At 31.2% G+C, this 17,747-nt stretch overlaps 1 long non-coding RNA gene across 1 annotated transcript; it reads right to left on the reverse strand.

The window, feature by feature from the left end:
- Positions 1-5,370: 5,370 nt before the first annotated feature.
- LOC121223336 (uncharacterized) lies at positions 5,371-6,706 on the reverse strand. Its single transcript, XR_005920673.1, has 3 exons — positions 6,435-6,706; positions 6,058-6,300; positions 5,371-5,508 (listed from the first exon to the last, which is right to left on the reverse strand). It is a non-coding gene; the product is annotated as an uncharacterized lncRNA (long non-coding RNA).
- Between the last annotated feature and the right edge of the window lie 11,041 nt (positions 6,707-17,747).

Raw genomic sequence — 17,747 nt, forward strand, 5'->3', positions numbered from 1 at the left:
GCGACGCGACCAAATAAAGCGAAAATCGGAGGTTGCCTATCACTACTGCAATTATGGGCACAATTTTGCTTTCCATTTTTACGGCCTCGAGTGGACCATCCATATATATTCCCACTCATAACGAGGTAAATTTATATTAGATTTTACAATTATTACGTAGATTTAAAATATAATCGTATGCTAAAAATTTGTTTAATTGAGTGGAACCATTCGGCAAGTTATGTTGGATTACCTACCTTTCTTGAAGATATACGGCTTGTATTAGACCAAAGGTCGGAAGCACAAGTAAGTATTAAATAAAATAGATATACATAATGGGATAGTCGATTCGTATTTAGTATTTAGTATTTAGTATTATGTATATAACAATATTTTCATCATGTTCATATAGTTTCAATGGACACCATATGAGGATCCGGCAATTCGGGCAGTAATTCCGGATAAATGCTTACAAAATCCAAACGTTTGGCTTGTGAATGTCTCATTGGTCAACTTTGCGATCGTGGAGATGCACCAGTCAGACAGAGTATTACGGCAATTTTGATTCCGACAACCGATTCCCAAGGCACCTGAGGTGTTGGATGATCATCATAGAATCGACTTACGACTATTGCATACGGATTGGCCAAGATTCTGGTCACACTATATCCAAATGTGGGAAGATTGATATGATTATATACCTACTCGGGAACCGATCATTGTTCCAGAGTTAGCGTGCATGCTAGAATACATACCATGGTTTAGGATCCATGGCAAGCCATATTTACTGTCGGAAGAGGAGAGCCGACGGCAATTGCATGTTCGATTATTTTTTCAGGAACTACTATAGCAAAAGAGCGTCCACATGGGAGCTTTTTTAAATTAACAAATAATTTAATTAAGTAACCCTAAACCTCAAACCCTAATTTATTTGATTTTTCTTTAAAAACCCTAAACACTAAATCTTAATCTAATTTTTTTTAAAAATTTATAATTAATTTACTCAAGTAACCCTAAGCTCTAATTTATTTGACTTTTTCCTTAAAAACCATAAACACTAAACCCTAATCTAATTTTTTAAAATTTATAATTAATTTACTCAAGTAACCCTAAACCCTAACTTATTTGATTTTTCTTTAAAAACCTTAAACCTTAAACCTTAAACCCTAAACCCTAATCTATTTTTTAAAAAAATTATAATTAATTTACTCAAATAACTTTAAACCCTAATTTATTTGATTTTTCCTTAAAACCATAAACACTAAACCCTAATCTAATTTTTAAAATTTATAATTAATTTAATTAAGAAACCTTAAACCCTTATTTATTTAATTTTTCTTTAAAACCCTAAAATTTAAAAACCTAAAAACCTAAAAACCCAAACCCTAATTGTAGAAAACCCTAACCCTAAAAAAGGGGGAAAACGCTTCCTCAAGGAATCCTCAAGGAAGCGTTTTCCTACTTTATCCCCTGACGACACGTTGACGTAGACACGTTTTACGGTAAATTGGCCCATTCCGGTAATTAATTTAGGACCTGGTACATTTCGGTAATTTTGAAAATAAAGGGGCTTTTATTGGTAATTTGCCTGCATTCCACGCTAAATTTTTTGAATTTTTTAATTTTTTAATGTGTTTATAATTTTTAAATTATTTAGTTGCGTAACATATAAAACAAATAGTATCATGTCTACATGAAGCACAAATGGACTGTTACACGGATTGTCATGCCAACATTATTAAAAATTAATGTTTTAATCACCATTTTCATTAAAATAGAAGTGATTTGATTATTTTTAAAATATTAATAATCAAATTTAGTTCAAAAAATTTAGAGATAAATTGACAAAATATGTAAACATTTATACCATACTAAAATGAAAGTTTTACATTGTCAAATATCATAGCTTTTTAAGTATTGTTGTATAAATCAATTAAATTTCAATTTTTTATCATAAATCAATCTCATATTTTAAATTTTTATTAAGGGTGTTATTATACTTCCTCTAGACTTGGACATGTGTCAGCATTTCAAGCTACCTAAGAGACGCTTGCTACAAGCCCTTCGATTATACCCAAACACCTCAATAACTAGCCTTTCTGAATCCCCACTCTCCGTTTGACCCGCGGTCCAGGCAAAGGATCTGGACCACTTGTTTCCTTCCAGAAAACTTGGGTCACTTGCTTTAACACCCCACACCCGACCTGGTCACCGAATTCGAGTATGATGTCTCATGAAAAGGGCACATCGAAGCTAAATAACTTTTGCTCTGCTCTAAGTCTTGAGACAATAACCTATTGTTTTGAGACATAAAAACATCGAAACTAAAATAGGAAAACATAGGAGGCCTGTCTCAAGACACAATCTCGAGACTTGAGGACTTTTTTCTCAAGACACGAACTTCATTGTCTTGAGAAATTTAAACTTTGAAACTAAAATACCTAAATTAAAATTAGGTCCGTCTCGAGACAAGAAATCCCTTGTCTCAAAACACAACATTGAGAATTGATAGTTGAGCTTGGATTTGAGTTATTACTTTAAATTTAACCTTTTCTTAACTACGTATTTTGATGAATTTGAAACTTAGACATTATGAATGTGTAATTGCAAATATGATTGGTGATTGAATTGGTTTGAATGATAATTATGATTTTAATTTCATGATTGTGTAATAAGATAGTCTAAGTTGCTCTAGTAATGAATATGACATCTCATACTTGGATCCGGCGATCAAATCAAGTGTGGGGTGTAACACCCGCTCCCAGGGATAGTCCACCCACTTGGATAATATCTTGACAAGCACTCGCATTTTAGGTATGAACATTTCTTAAGTGTGAGCACACCTCTGAGGACCAATGGGCCTCACCTCAGCATAACAACCTATTACTCTCATAATAGAATAGTGCCCATTATGCACGTCTTGCACGTATTCTATAATAGCAACCTTTCTACAATAGCTTGTCACGTCACACTAACAGACAAAAAGACCTCTCTTGCAAATACTCTCCTGAATTATAAGAAGGGGATCTTTGGCCTCCTTAACAACCTTTGAGCACTTATCCTCCACAACCTTCTCTTCATCTTTCTATCTGTCCTTTTGTCATTTCTGGCTCTCCACCTCTCAAGGTGAATCAAACTCCTCAACACCACTACAGTTCCCTCTCTGTTCTCCTCATTGTTGTACATTGTATCAATACTTATAATATAAATTTTATAACTTAAACTTATATATAAAATGTTTCTTAAATTTAAATCACGTACGAGTGTTTGAAAAACCATAATGTAATTGGGTTTTGGTATGTATTACTTGTGTAATTATTTCAATTCTTGCCCTCCTCCATAAGAATTGGAAAGTGTAATTGGGGCTCCAATTACACCCAATTCGATAGGACCCACCGATTACAATGGTTACCCAAATATGACACCCTAGTGTAGTTACAAGCATTTGCACACAAATTCAATTATTAGGTGGCTTTCCAAACACTACCTAAATGGAAATTTGAAACCTATTCTTTAACGCATTTGGGAAAATGTTAGGAATGAAAATAAAGAGAAAAAGAAGTCATTTTAAGGGTTTTTTTTCTAAGTAAATTAAATAATTATTTATAAAAATTGGATAAATTTATGAATATTTAAAAAATAGGGAAAAATTTTCTCTTGTCAATAGTGATCCCACCACGTCAAATGGAGGATTCATAGTACGTGTGACACATGTCACACTATTTATTTTTAAAAAATTGGTTGGATGCCACATGAGGTAATCTTTTTCACCATATGACATCCAACATAAATTTTATAAACAAAAAAGAATGAACATTGAACCCACCACATTAGATGACGATTTCAACCAGCAATAGGCATTTAGCAATTCTCTGAAAAGTTTATCTTTATCGCCACACTCAATGATGGATTCAACAAGGGAGAAAACTTGTGAATCTTTGTAAAAGCGGAAAAAATGAATAAGCCTTGTCAAGTGGTGGTTTCACTATTTCGGGATTCCAAATTCGAACTTAAAATTATTAAACTAACCCCATAGCCCTCTATATAAACTCATTCTTTTTTTCATTTATTTTATTTACAAATCATTCTACTCTTAGTTAGTGTTTAGTATGATGAAAAATGATCACTTTCTTAGAAAATTAATCAATTGAAAAGTAATTCCAACATTTGGTATGTCAAATTTTATTTACTTGCTTTGGAATTTAACTTTTCCTTGGGAGTTACTTTCTTACAAACATGACAATGTGTTTCCCTTTATGGAAGGTGGGAAAGTTAAGATCCATTTGGTTTTATGAAACATATGGCATTCTCGTTTTCATTTTGTTGGAAAATGAAAAACATTGAAGAAACACATTTGGTTGAAAATTATAAAAATATCTTTTGAAAAATTAAAATATGTGAAAATTAGAAAACAATAAAAATTTGTTTTTATCATATATACTAATATTTAAGCTCTTGATTGAGTTGGTATCTCCTTCAACCGAGTCACCAACTCGCTTAAAAAATTATAAAAATGCCCTTTCGTAATTAAAATAAATTATATTATTCGAGGTTACTTTAATCTTTTTATATTAAAAAATAACAAAAATACACATGTGATAAGATTTGAACTCACACCAATTAGATTAGTAAAACCCTTAATTTACCACTTAACTAAAGTTTGATTTTAATATTTTTATACATTTTAATTTTATTATGTACACTTTATTACCTCTATCAATTGCATATCTATATTATTATTTAAGCTCCTAATGAGTTGGTGTCACCCTCAACTAAGTCACCAACTCAATTAGGAAAATTATAAAAATATCCTTCTGTAATTAAAATAAGATATATTATTCAAGAGTACTTTAGTTTTTTTATTTAAAAAAAGTAATAAAAAATGTGTATGGTAGAATTTGAACCGAAACCAATTACATTAGTAACACTTTTAATTTTCCACTTAGATAAAGTTTTATTTTAATATTTTTATACATTTTAATTTTATTATGCACACTTTATTACCTTCGTCAATTGTGTGTATATGTATATATATTAATAATGTTTGTAACACCCAAAACTCGGCCTAGACGTTATGGCTAGATCTGGATCGATGCTACATAATACAGTTGTAAATCCAGTTTTCGTATATTTTGACACACATCAAAAACTTTTGTTACTTAAAAACCCATTTTATTAGAAAACGTATTTGACATAACTTTTTAATTGAAAAACATTATTTGTTTATATTTCCTAAACAAAACAAATACTTTGCGGTGGAAATTCTTAGATCATTATATTTTGGAAAGCCAAGTTTATTTTCTCGAAATCGATTGTTTGCAGGAAAACAGATATTTTCGATAAATCGTTTTAACAATATCATGAAAAAATAAAAAATAAAACCCAAAACCAAAACCAAAATAGTCTCAAATTGTCCAAATTGTCCAAATTTTACAAAACACTTAAACCCAATTTAAAATAGTTAAAAGGAACGGATTACTAATATAGCTGAGCTCTCGTCGCACCGACCCGCCTAAGCCTGTGAATTACCTGAAAGTGACAGACAAACAGAGAAAGAATTTTTGAAACTTAGTATATGTTGAAAACTTAAAGCAGTTAGATGCATATTTGACAGATTTATCAGAAACAGATTTATAACAGAATATATGTGATATATAATCCTACCCCCAACTGCTACACACCATTTTCGACCATCCCAACACACCATATGAGTATAAAGCACCATCTATCCTTACACACCACTTAGTGCCAATAAGACGCTTTACAGTACAGTTGCAGCCGAGCTGCCGGATCAATAGGCGATTTATAACCTTTTACAAAATCACTTCCTCTACATGGTATTTACAACCCAATCCAGATGCAAATACAAAATATACTAAATATCATATAAATTCAGAGTAGAAATTATGCATGCTATAATTTTACATGCAAAACATATCAGATACAAATCTTATACTTAACATAAATATTCGGGGTTTACTTGTCATTCAACACCTTAGTTACTCTTACAGATAGCAGATACTACACTAACAGGTGTCCAGATTTCATGTTTTTTAGTACATTTACTCACATACCGACCTTACGGAACGCCCACAGTCGTTCAGGACCTTACACACGTCCCTAGGAAAAAATTTAAAGTTTGTCACACGGCCCACACAGCCTGGCACGTGGTTTGTCACACGGTCGTGTGTCACACACTGCCTACCACACGACTGTGTGGTGACGACAGCGAACATTTTTGGCTTCCGCCGATTGCTATTTTTCATATTTCTGGTACACACCTGGTTCGATTTTGCGATGAGAGCTCAAAACTCACTTGTTCTAGTGCCAAAATTGACAATTAATACCAATTAGTAATCGAGATTTATCAACCCAAATGACCAATTGGCAAAAACAACGCTAATCAAATCTATTTTCATCAATCAACAACCCTCAAACAACAAATAATCACTTACCCTTGAACGCGAACAACACCCACACAAATCCTAATTTGCCGATGAGTTACTTGCCTCGCGAACCTCACCTAAAACAAATCAATCGGTTAATAATGGTACACCACACCAACTACACCTCAACATAATTGAAAACTAACGACGAAGACAACAAAAACCCACAACAAAAAAGAATGAGACAAGACTTATTTATGAACCACGTTGAAATCTACTCAGTCAAACACCACTATCGATCTTGAATAGCAAAACAATGAGAATTTGGGCATAAAAATAAAGAAATCGAAAGGAATAATCTACTACCCTCTTTACAAGAACCCACGTGAAAGAAAGGAAAATCAAATTGATTTTATGAATAGAATAGGAAAAACAAAAGTAGCGTGAGACTAGGGAAAATATTTTTTTTGAAATATCTTCCTATTATTTTTAAATAGAATAAAATAAATAAAAACAATAAAATAACAAATCAACTCCTATCCATCCACTAACCCTTCCCTATCCAACAACTTACAAGAGTTTAAATTTGACCAAAATCACACAAAATGGTCGGCCCATACTAAACCAACAAAAAGACTAGTTTCGCTCACGTAGAGATTTAAACACAAGATTAAGGGTAAGCTAACACCTTACCACTAAACCAGCAGGCTCATTCTAATATAAATTGACCAAGAATAATATTTAAACCTAGCGAAAAGAGATAGGCTGGGAGAAAAAAATATTTGAATTTTCTCAAAAGCAATATTTAAGCCCATGACCTCAAACACACAATTAGGGCACTTAACCACTAGGACAAACACTTAATTATGGCAGAATTAACCAATAGAAATTTACATTTTCGGGACATTACAATGATGTTTATTGATATGATGTTACAACTTAACTCAACACCAACTTAGGATTGATGATCACACCTTGATACACAATTGTATTTATTTAGTGATCATAATATGATGTATTCATGTGTTTACATTTTATTTTACTTACAATTTAATCTATTTTTTATTTTAATATCGTACATATTTCATGTGCTGTTATTGTTAATTAGTTTCAAATCATACATTTTATTATTTATTGTATGTTATTTTTAAATACAAATTTGTGTTCTAAATATATGATTTCCACATGCATACAATTGTGATAGAGTTTTTAGTATATATTAATAATATTGTTAATTGAGATGGTGTCATAAATAAACTCGACACCAACTTAGAATTGATGACAACACATTGATAAATAATTGTATTCATTTAGTGATCTTAATTTGATGTATTCAAGTGTTTAAATTTCGTTTTACTTACAACTTAAGCTATTTTTTATTTTAATATCATACATATTTCATGTGTTATTATTAATTAGTTTCAAATCATACATTTTATTATTTATTGTATGTTATTTTTAAACACAAATTTGTATTCTAAATACATGGTTTCCACACACATACACATATGCTAGAGTTTCTAATTTTCACTAAAAACATTTCGTACAACTGAAAATGATGAAAACAAGGTTTTTAACTTTAAATCAATTAGTCCTAATTCAAACCCATATAAATACAAAAATATTCTTTTTTAATAGTTTTTCAAATATTAAATTTGGTATCTTTGTTCAAATCCATATAAATGTAATTTTTTTTAATTTTATTATTCATGTTATTATTATAGAAAAGTAGGAACCGACGCGTTTTCATGTCTTCATTACTGAAAATAACTTTTTATTTGCATTTATCAAACATGTTTTTCAATTTTCAAAGAACAGAAAATGGAAATTATTTTGTGAAAATGAAAATATAAAACATTCTTAGAGACGTAAGAGAGCTTTAATTTCCCACCAAGATTGAAAAGTTAAAAAATTAAGACAAAATTAACTCTATTTTATTTTAGTTTACTCACTTAGCTTTCTAATAGTACTCATTGTCCCAACGTTAGTGGTGTTCAAAGAAGAAACACCTTTAATAAATGCTAAACGACCAATGAAAATTCAACTCGTAGAATTTTTTTCTTTAAGTTATCAATTCCACATGGATAATATAACATTATGTAAAAATTGTAAATAAAACAAAAAAAATTAAATTAAAAAAAATAACTAAACCTAAACAACATAAGTTTAACTTTAAAAAAAAAAAATCAATTTCATTACTTGAAATTTTTGTTAAAGAGATTTGAAGAGAAAAGTAATAATAGATTTGGGCTTGCAATTTTTAATAAAAAAATTATCGTCTTTTTTTAAAACCCTAAATTTTGGAAAAAAATAAAATTTATACAAGCCAAACTATTCAAAAATTTCTTTCTCTTGTTAGACTTTATTAAGCTTGAATGAGAAGTTAAATAACTTGATTTTGATTATGAGATTCTCCGAATTTTTCATGAAATATTTAAGTTTTTTTTGGTGAAAAAGAAATTACAACTCAAGTATCAAACATTAAGAAAAATTCATTACATCATTCTCATCAACCAACCTTAACCTCGGTTCTTTGTCTCGCATAGCCTTGACAATCATGTCTGCGAGTTTATTTTCGTCTTGCTAGAATTAAGTGACTCGAATCATTATTTAAATAAAATACAGTGGTAAAATAAAATAAAAGTAAAATTCCTATAGAATTATACTTCTTTTATTTTATTTTAGAATAAGTTTTTTTTTAAAATTTTACTAAACTCCATCTATTTGATATTGATTAGAATAAGGAGTTTCACTCCTATTAGAATAAAGTTTTACAAGCCTATAAATAGACATAGTTTACTCCTCTTGTAATCAATTTGAATTCGACATAGTGAATTTTCTTCTCCTCTGCCCGTGGTTTTTTCCCGAAAGGGTTTCCATGTAAAATCTGTGTGTTCTTTATTTTTATTTCTATTTCTATTTTCTTTGCGATATATTGGCATTACCGATATTCTATTTTTACAAACTGGTATTAGAACTTCCAGGTTGTTCATCTCAATCACGGTAATGACGTCTTTGAAGTATGAAATTTTGCTGTTGGATCGTAACACCAGATTCGCGTTGTGACAGATAAAGATGCAAGCAGTTCTTGCACAGATGGACTTAAAGGAAGCCCGGCTAGGGGTAGATAAGATGCCTTCAACATTGACGGAGGAAGAGAAGAAGCGCAAGGATCGAAAGGCGTTAACACTGTTACATATGCATTTGTCTAACGAAATTTTGCAGGATGTGATAAAGGAGAAGACCGTCGCTGGATTATGAAAGATGTTAGAACAAATATGTATGTCAAAAACTCTAACTAGTAAGTTGCGTATGAAGCAACGTCTTTATGCTCATCGTTTGGAAGAAGGTGCGTCTGTGCACGAACACTTGACAGTGTTTAAAGAAATTCTCTCAAATTTGGAGGCCATAGAGGTTCAGTATGATAAGGAAGATCTATGGTTGATTCTACTTTGTTCGTTTCCCCCGTCTTATTCAACCTTTAGAGATACAATTTTATATAGCCGCAAGTCTCTCACAGTTGATGAGGTTTATGATTCTTTAACCTCGTATGATAAGATGAAACATCTTGTGGTTAAAACCAACTCTCAAGGAGAGGGTCTCATTGTTCGTGAGTGACAAGATTGGCATATGCAGGGTTCTACTGTTACTGGTGATGTAGCTGTTGCATCCTCTTCCTTGTCAGGTGATGATATTACTAAACTTTGGCATATGCGCCTAGGGCATATGAGTGAGAATGGCATGGCAGAATTGAGCAAAAGAGGACTTATTGATGGTTAAGGAATTTGCAAACTAAAGTTCTGTGAGTACTGCATTTTTGGGAAGTAAAAGAGAGTTCGATTCACTAGAGGAATCCATAATATGAAAGGAACGTTGGAGTATATTCATTCTGATTTGTGGGGGCCATCCAGAGTGCCTTCGAGAGGTGGAGCTAATAATATGCTAACTTTTATTGATGATTTTTCCAAAAAAGTGTGGGCGTTCTTCCTGAAGCAGAAAAGTGATGTGTTTTCTGCATTTAAGTATTGGAAAACCATTATTGAAAAATAAACGAGAAAGCAAATAAAATATCTCCACACAAACAATGACTTAGAGTTCTATTCTGATGAGTTTAATAAACTGTGCAAGTCAGAATGGATCGTGAGACACTTGACAGTTAGTCATACTCCACAGTAAAATGGCGTTGCAGAACGAATGGATGGAACAATCATGGAGAAGGTTCGATGTATGTTGTCAAATGCCAACTTACCAAAGTCATTTTGGGTTGAAGCAGCCTCTACTACATGTTTTTTGATCAACCGATCTCCATTCGTTGCCATTGAGAAAAAGACTCCACAAGAAGTATGGTCTGGTAATCCTGCTGACTATTTTGATTTAAAGATCTTTGGTTGTCCTGCGTATGCTCATGTTGATAATGGAAAATTGGAACCGAGATTCATTAAATGTGTTTTTCTTGGTTATAAAGCAGGTGTAAAAGGGTATAAGTTATGGTGTCCTGAAAATAGAAAATTTGTGATTAGCAGAGATGTTGTTTTTGATGAAACTACTATGCTACCTAACTTATCTCTTAAAGACTCTTCCAATAAAGAAAATTAAAGGCAGGTGGAGCATCAGATTAATACAGAATCTACAACAGAGTCGACCACTGAAGCTAGTACAAAAATTCAAAATCGAGTTGCTTCTTCACCATAATACTCTATCGCAAAAAATAGAACTAGAAGAGAAATTAAACCTCCAAAGAAGTATGCCGAGGCTGATCTAGTTGCTTATGCTTTAAATGTGGCTGAAGATATAGATGTAAACCAAGAGCCATTTAATTATTCTGAGGCGGTTAGTTGTGAAGACTCAAAAAAGTGGATGTTTGTTATGCAAGAGGAGATGAAATCACTACACAAAAATAAAATATAGGATCTTGTGAAACTTCCTAAAGGTAAAAAGGTTGTTCGTTTTAAATGGGTGTTTAAGAAGAAAGTGGGGACTCCAAGAGTTGAAGAACCCAGATATAAAACAAGGCTTGTTGCAAATGGTTACAATCAAATTCCAAGAGTGAACTTCACATATGTGTTCTCTCCAGTAATGAAGCATAGTTCGATTCGAGTTTTGCTTGGTATTGTGGCCATGCATGATTTAGAGCTTGAGCAGTTAGATGTAAAAACTGCATTTTTGTATGGAGAACTTAAGGAGGAAATTTACATGCAACAACCAGAAGGTTTTACAGTCTCAGAAAAAGAGGACTATGTTTGTTTGCTGAAAAAGTCCCTTTACAGTTTGAAATAGTCACCAAAATAGTGGTATAAGAGGTTTGATTCATTTATGACTTCTCATGATTTTAAAAGAAGTAGCTTTGACAGTTGTGTTTACTTTAAGAAAAACAGTGATGGTTCTTTTGTGTATCTACTCCTTTATGTTGATGACATGTTGATAGCAGCGAAAGATAAGGGAGAGATAAGAAAGGTTAAAGCCCAACTAAGTGAAGAATTTGAGATGAAAGATTTGGGACCAGCAAAGAAGATACTTTGTATGGAGATTCTCAGAGATAGAAGAGCAAGTAAATTGTACCTAAGTCAGAAGGGGTACATTGAGAAAGTTCTTTGCAGATTCAATATGCAGAATGCTAAACCTGTTAGTACTATTTTAGTAGCCCATTTCAGACTTTCATCGACTTTGTCTCCACAATCAGATGATGAGATTGAGTACATGTCACATGTTCCATACTCTAGTGCAGTGGGATCTCTCATGTATGCTATGGTTTGTTCACATCTAGATTTATCATATGTAGTTAGTGTAGTTAGCAGATACACGGTGAATCCCGATAAAGAACATTGGAAAGCAGTTAAATGGATTTTAATATACTTATGAGGTACTACTGATTTTTCCTTACAGTTTGGAATAACTAGAGATGGAGTCATTGGGTATGTTGATGCTGATTTTGCTGGAGACCTTGATAGAAGAAGATCTCTCACATGTTATGTCTTTACAATCGAAGGTTGTGCAATTAGTTGGAAGGACACTTTGTAAACTGCAGTTGCTTTGTCTACCACTGAAGCTGAGTACATGGCGATTACTGAGGCTTGTAAAGAAGCTATTTGGTTGAAGGGTCTCTTTAGTGAACTCAATGAAGACCTTCAAATCAATACAGTATTTTGTGACAGTTAGAGTACTATCTTCTTTACAAAAGATCAAATGTTTCATGAGAGAACAAAACACATTGATGTTCGGTATCATTTTGTTCGTGATATTATTGCTCGTGGTGATATTGTTGTGAGCAAAATTAGTACTCATGAAAATCCTACAGATATGATGACTAAGTCACTTCCTATAATCAATTTTGAGCATTGCTTAAACTTGGTTGGTGTTCATTGTTGAAGTTAAACCCTTAAGGGGTTTTATGGAAGAGGTGGAGAACTTTTTTATTGAGAGTTCGCGATGAAAAACTTGTTCATTAAGAATTCGTGTCAAGGTGGAGATTGTTAGAATGAAGTGACTCGAATCCTTATTTAAATAAAATACAGTGGTAAAATAAAATAAAAGTATAATCCCTATAGAATTATACTTCTTTTACTTTATTTTAGAATAAGTTTTTTTAAAATTTTATTAAACTCCATCTATTTGATATTGATTAGAATAAGGAGTTTCACTCTTATTAGAATAAGGTTTTACAAGCCTATAAATAGACATAGTCTACTCCTCTTGTAATCAATTTGAATTCGACATAGTGAATTTTTTTCTCCTCTGCCCGTGGTTTTTTCTCGAAAAGGTTTTCACATAAAATCTGTGTGTTCTTTATTTTTATTTTTATTTCTATTTTCTTTGCGATATATTGTCATTATCGATATTCTATTTTTACACTTCTCTAGGAATATGCTGAATATTTGGGTTTCGTATGGTGGAAACTTTAGTATTTAATTTAATGGAGAATATGACGTTTTTGCTTATATAAGTTTAGTATTTACTTATTTTTATTAACTATATCTAGCTTAAGTTTAGTTATTTGTTCTTTTATTAAATTTAATTTAGTTTAATCTTCTTATTTTACTTAGTTTTTCACATAATGATGCTTGGAAAAAGAACAATTTCCACATATTGAATCTTAATTGGCTAGTTTACCATTCACTAAAGATGTTAACTTTAGATATCACAATAATACACAAATTGATAGTTTAGGTACCTCATCGACTATTTTTAAAGTACAAGTACCATATAGGATATTTAATGAAAGTATAGGTATCGAATAATATACACTTTTATAATTCATATACTATATTAGATATTTTCAAAGTACAAATATCACATTAGACATTCTATAAAAGTAAATATACCAAATATAATATTATCCCTAATTTTTATTTTTTTGTCTATGGAATTCTAAAGAATCCTTTTAGTTAAAACTATAACATGCCTGCGCTATGCTTTGAAAAATTGGATTAAGATTTTAAACAATATTTATAATAATTATATTAATAAATAAAAATATCATTATCAAATTTTTAAATCATTATATTTAGTATTAACAATTAAAACATTATGACAAATTATATGAAATATTTTATGGATTGAGATATTAATACAAACGCATGAAAACATAATTAGATATGATGTAACAGTCTGTTTTTAGTAGTATCGAAAATAATGGTTTCGGGACTATAATTCTAATTAGTGAGTCAGTAAATATTATTTATTTAATATTTACAAGATTATTAGAGTGTCGTATTAAAAATTGGTTCGGTAATTTTTACGTCTGGATAGTTAATTAAAGAAAAATGACTAAATCGTAAAAGACGTAAAAGCTAATCACTAATAATTTTAAAAGCTAAATTGCTTAGTTAGTAAATGATTAAGGTGTAAAATGGCAATAATACCATAATCTATATTAGTGGGACGGTGGATGTATATTTTGTTATATTTTTATGTTATTTTAATGTTAGTGGTTGAGTTTGAAGCTTGGTGTTGATGTAGGACTGTTTTGTAAAATGAAACTGGTTAGTTTTAAGTTTAGGGAATAAAATGATAAAATATTTAATTTAGCATGAAATTATTGTGACATTTCATTAAATGTGAGCTTTAATGGATTAAGGGTAGATTCGGCTAACATGTTTTGAACTTAATTGTGATAAATGTGTAAGTTTCAATTTTAGGGACTAAATTGAATAAAAGATAAAAGTTTAGAATAATAATGTAAAATGTTATTAAAGGGTCAAATGCATGTATTTAGATATTTTAAGGTATTTGAAATGGTTAATTTAGTTAAATTATTATATAGATCAAGAAACAAATCAACCTGTTAATAATCGCGAAAAAGAGAAAATTGCTGAGTAGTCCTCGGTGTGGTGTTTGTAGCTGTTTTATTTAAGTAAGTTCGTATTAGGTTTATTATGTTTACTGATTGTTTGCATTCAAATTATATATGTGTATATATATGTAAACTTGGCATGCTGTATTAAAATAAGTATCGAAGTAAAAATGAGAGATTTAATTGTAAAGTATGAAAATTATACAAGTTTGAATTGAATTTTATAACCATATGGAATGTATATGATTAAGTTGAACACGAAATCATATTATAAAGATGGAAAGAGTATGTGTAACAACTCGATTTTAGTGGTGTCGGAAACGATGGCTTTGAGACCACAATTTTCGACAAGGGAATTAGTAAATATTATTAATTTAGTATTTACGAACATTTAGTAAAGTCATAGGAAATTTAAATGTTTGAGCCGCTAATTAAGCAAAAAAATATTAAATCGTAAAAGTAAAAAAAGTTAAATCCTATTAGTTAAATATACCAAATAGCCATGAAAAGAGGAATAGGTGGACTTAAAGGGCAATTATACCCTAGCATAGATTAGTGGACGGTGGGTGAACAACTATTGATATTTTTTGAGTTAATTTTAATAATAAAATAGTAATGATGGGTATTAGGTAAGAAAAAGGAGGAAAACAATTTTAAGGGTGTTATTTCTTTTATTTTCAAAGAAAACTGTGAAACCTCATTGTTGAGCAAGAAAAGTTTCGACCAATCTTCCTACCTTGCTTTGGGTGAGTTTTTTTGGTACATTTCTATTAATTTTTTATGTTTTTGAGTTTGTTTTAGCTTAGTCTAACTAATTCGAAGGTTGATTTGTGAAATCGTTAGAAGTTTAGGGACTTACCATGAATGTGATAAATGTATTTGTGAACTTAGTTATTAAATCCTTGAGTTGAAGGTTAAGTATAAGTATTTTAATAAATGATTTTTGATGATTTTGAGTTGAAGGACCTATTTGAGAGTATAGTAAAATGCAATGTGAATAATATGATATGATAGAAAATTTGGGCTAAATTGAAAACTTAGAAAAAAAATTGGCTAGTTTGTTTTTGCATGGATTGTAGTTAAATTGTGAATATCGGTTTAAAGACTTAATTGTACCAATGTTAAAGTGTTGAAGGTAATTTTGTAAAATCACCTTAAAAAGGGTTATGAGTTCGAATTAGTTATTTTAAGTTGAATTTGAATGATTTAATTGAATAAAATTATTATTTAGATCAAGATGCGCTACAACCGAACTTGAATCGTGGAAAGGCCAAAGTTTTAGATTAGTTGTCGGTACCTTTCTGTGCAATTGTGTAGTCGAGGTAAGTTTGTTTAATGGGAAACTAACCAATTTTGTAATTTGATAGAAAATTTATTTATGTTGCGTTTTGTATAATTTCTTTGTATATAAATTGTTAATTTTTTATTTAAGCGATATTGTAAGTTTGTGTAATTTTAGATAATGTGTGTAAAACGTTGATGATTAGGGAATGATATGGAAACATGCTTCATTTGAGCCCTATGAATACTTAGGATACAAATGACACGTCATTAGGGATTATACATTTTCAGGTTCCGGTCTTGGGTGTCTTACCAATGGCTGAGGTCCTATATTTGTTGCGGATTCTCCACAGCTCGTGTGAGCAGCATCGTGCAGTCTAACATCCCAACCTATAGCTCGTGTGAGCAAGCCCATTTCACAGTATGTGTGAGTATTAAATTATACGATTATACTTACATGTACAGGCACACTTCGTGTGAGCATGGTTCTCGTGTATCCTAAGTAGATTCGTTTTGTTCAATGGGTATTAAAGTTTAAGCAAAAGTTTGAGATGTATAAATGTTACGTTGGATATATGTTGAATGTTATGTACCAGTTCACTAACTTGTGAGAATGGTGATTGAAATTAGGAATCGGTTATACATATGAGCATGCAAATGAAATAATACATGAACTTTATAAATTGAGTCTATTTGGTAAGTTTTTGTTTAAGTTTATACGTGCTTACTAAGCATTATATGCTTATGTATTTTTCTATCTTTTCTTGTAGATCATTGGAAAGCTCAATCGATTGGAATTTCGTTGGAGCACAATCACACTATCCAATCATTATTTTGGTAGCTTTCGATTACTTTGGTTAAGGTTATAAATGACATGTAATAGGGCTTAAATATTATCTTAGGTTGTTTTGATTAGGTGCCAAGTCTATTTGTATTTTATTGCCCTTTTTGGGGATGTTTTGTAAACATGGTATAGATATGTGATGTTAAATTCTTATGCATACCCTTTTGAAAGTGAATAACATTGGTTGTTTTGGCATGTTTTAGGCTTGTTTAAAAGTGTTTTTAAAGTATGGAAATGGTTGGTTTTGATTTGGTTTGGAACCTAGGTGTTGGATGAAAGTTTGCCTTGTTTAAGAAGCTTTTTAAGGTGCACACGACCTGCCTACACGACCATGTGTCTTATTAATTTTTAGGTGCAGGATTTTTCACACGGTCACAATTAGTTATCAGTCTGGCCACATGGGCGTATGGGGAAGCCACACGGCCGTGTGACCCCTATTTTTAAAAGTTTCAAATTTTTGCATATTTTTTGTTTTGATTCAAATTAGTCCCGAATTGTTCCCAAACTATTTTTTAGGCACCGTAAGCTCGATTTAAGGCCCGTAAGTTTATTATTACCCTGATTGTTATGAGTTGTTAAATGTTATCATTTATTCTATATTTTTTTGTTTCTGTTTGATGATAAATGTCTTGATTTGTACTGTAACGCTCCGTAACCCCAATCCAGCAATGGAGACAGGTTAGGGGTATTACAGTATAAGAATTGAATTAAGGTCCGTGTGAGCTTAGTGAATGATTAGGATAAAAATGTTATGTCATTAGGTTTAATTAGGCACTATGTGTCGGTGATTATAGTTATCAAGTACTTTCTATTGGTGTTACAATTATCAGGCACTCTATGCCGGTGTTATCTTTATCAGGTACTATGTGTCGGTGGTGGATCTCATACCGATTACGTTGGATATATGTTGTATGTCCTAATTGTCAGCTTGTGTGAGCACGATTACCCATGTATCCAAAGTTAATTT

This window comes from Gossypium hirsutum, chromosome D11 (genome assembly GCF_007990345.1).
Source record: "Gossypium hirsutum isolate 1008001.06 chromosome D11, Gossypium_hirsutum_v2.1, whole genome shotgun sequence".
In the NCBI taxonomy this organism is placed as follows: Eukaryota; Viridiplantae; Streptophyta; class Magnoliopsida; order Malvales; family Malvaceae; genus Gossypium; species Gossypium hirsutum.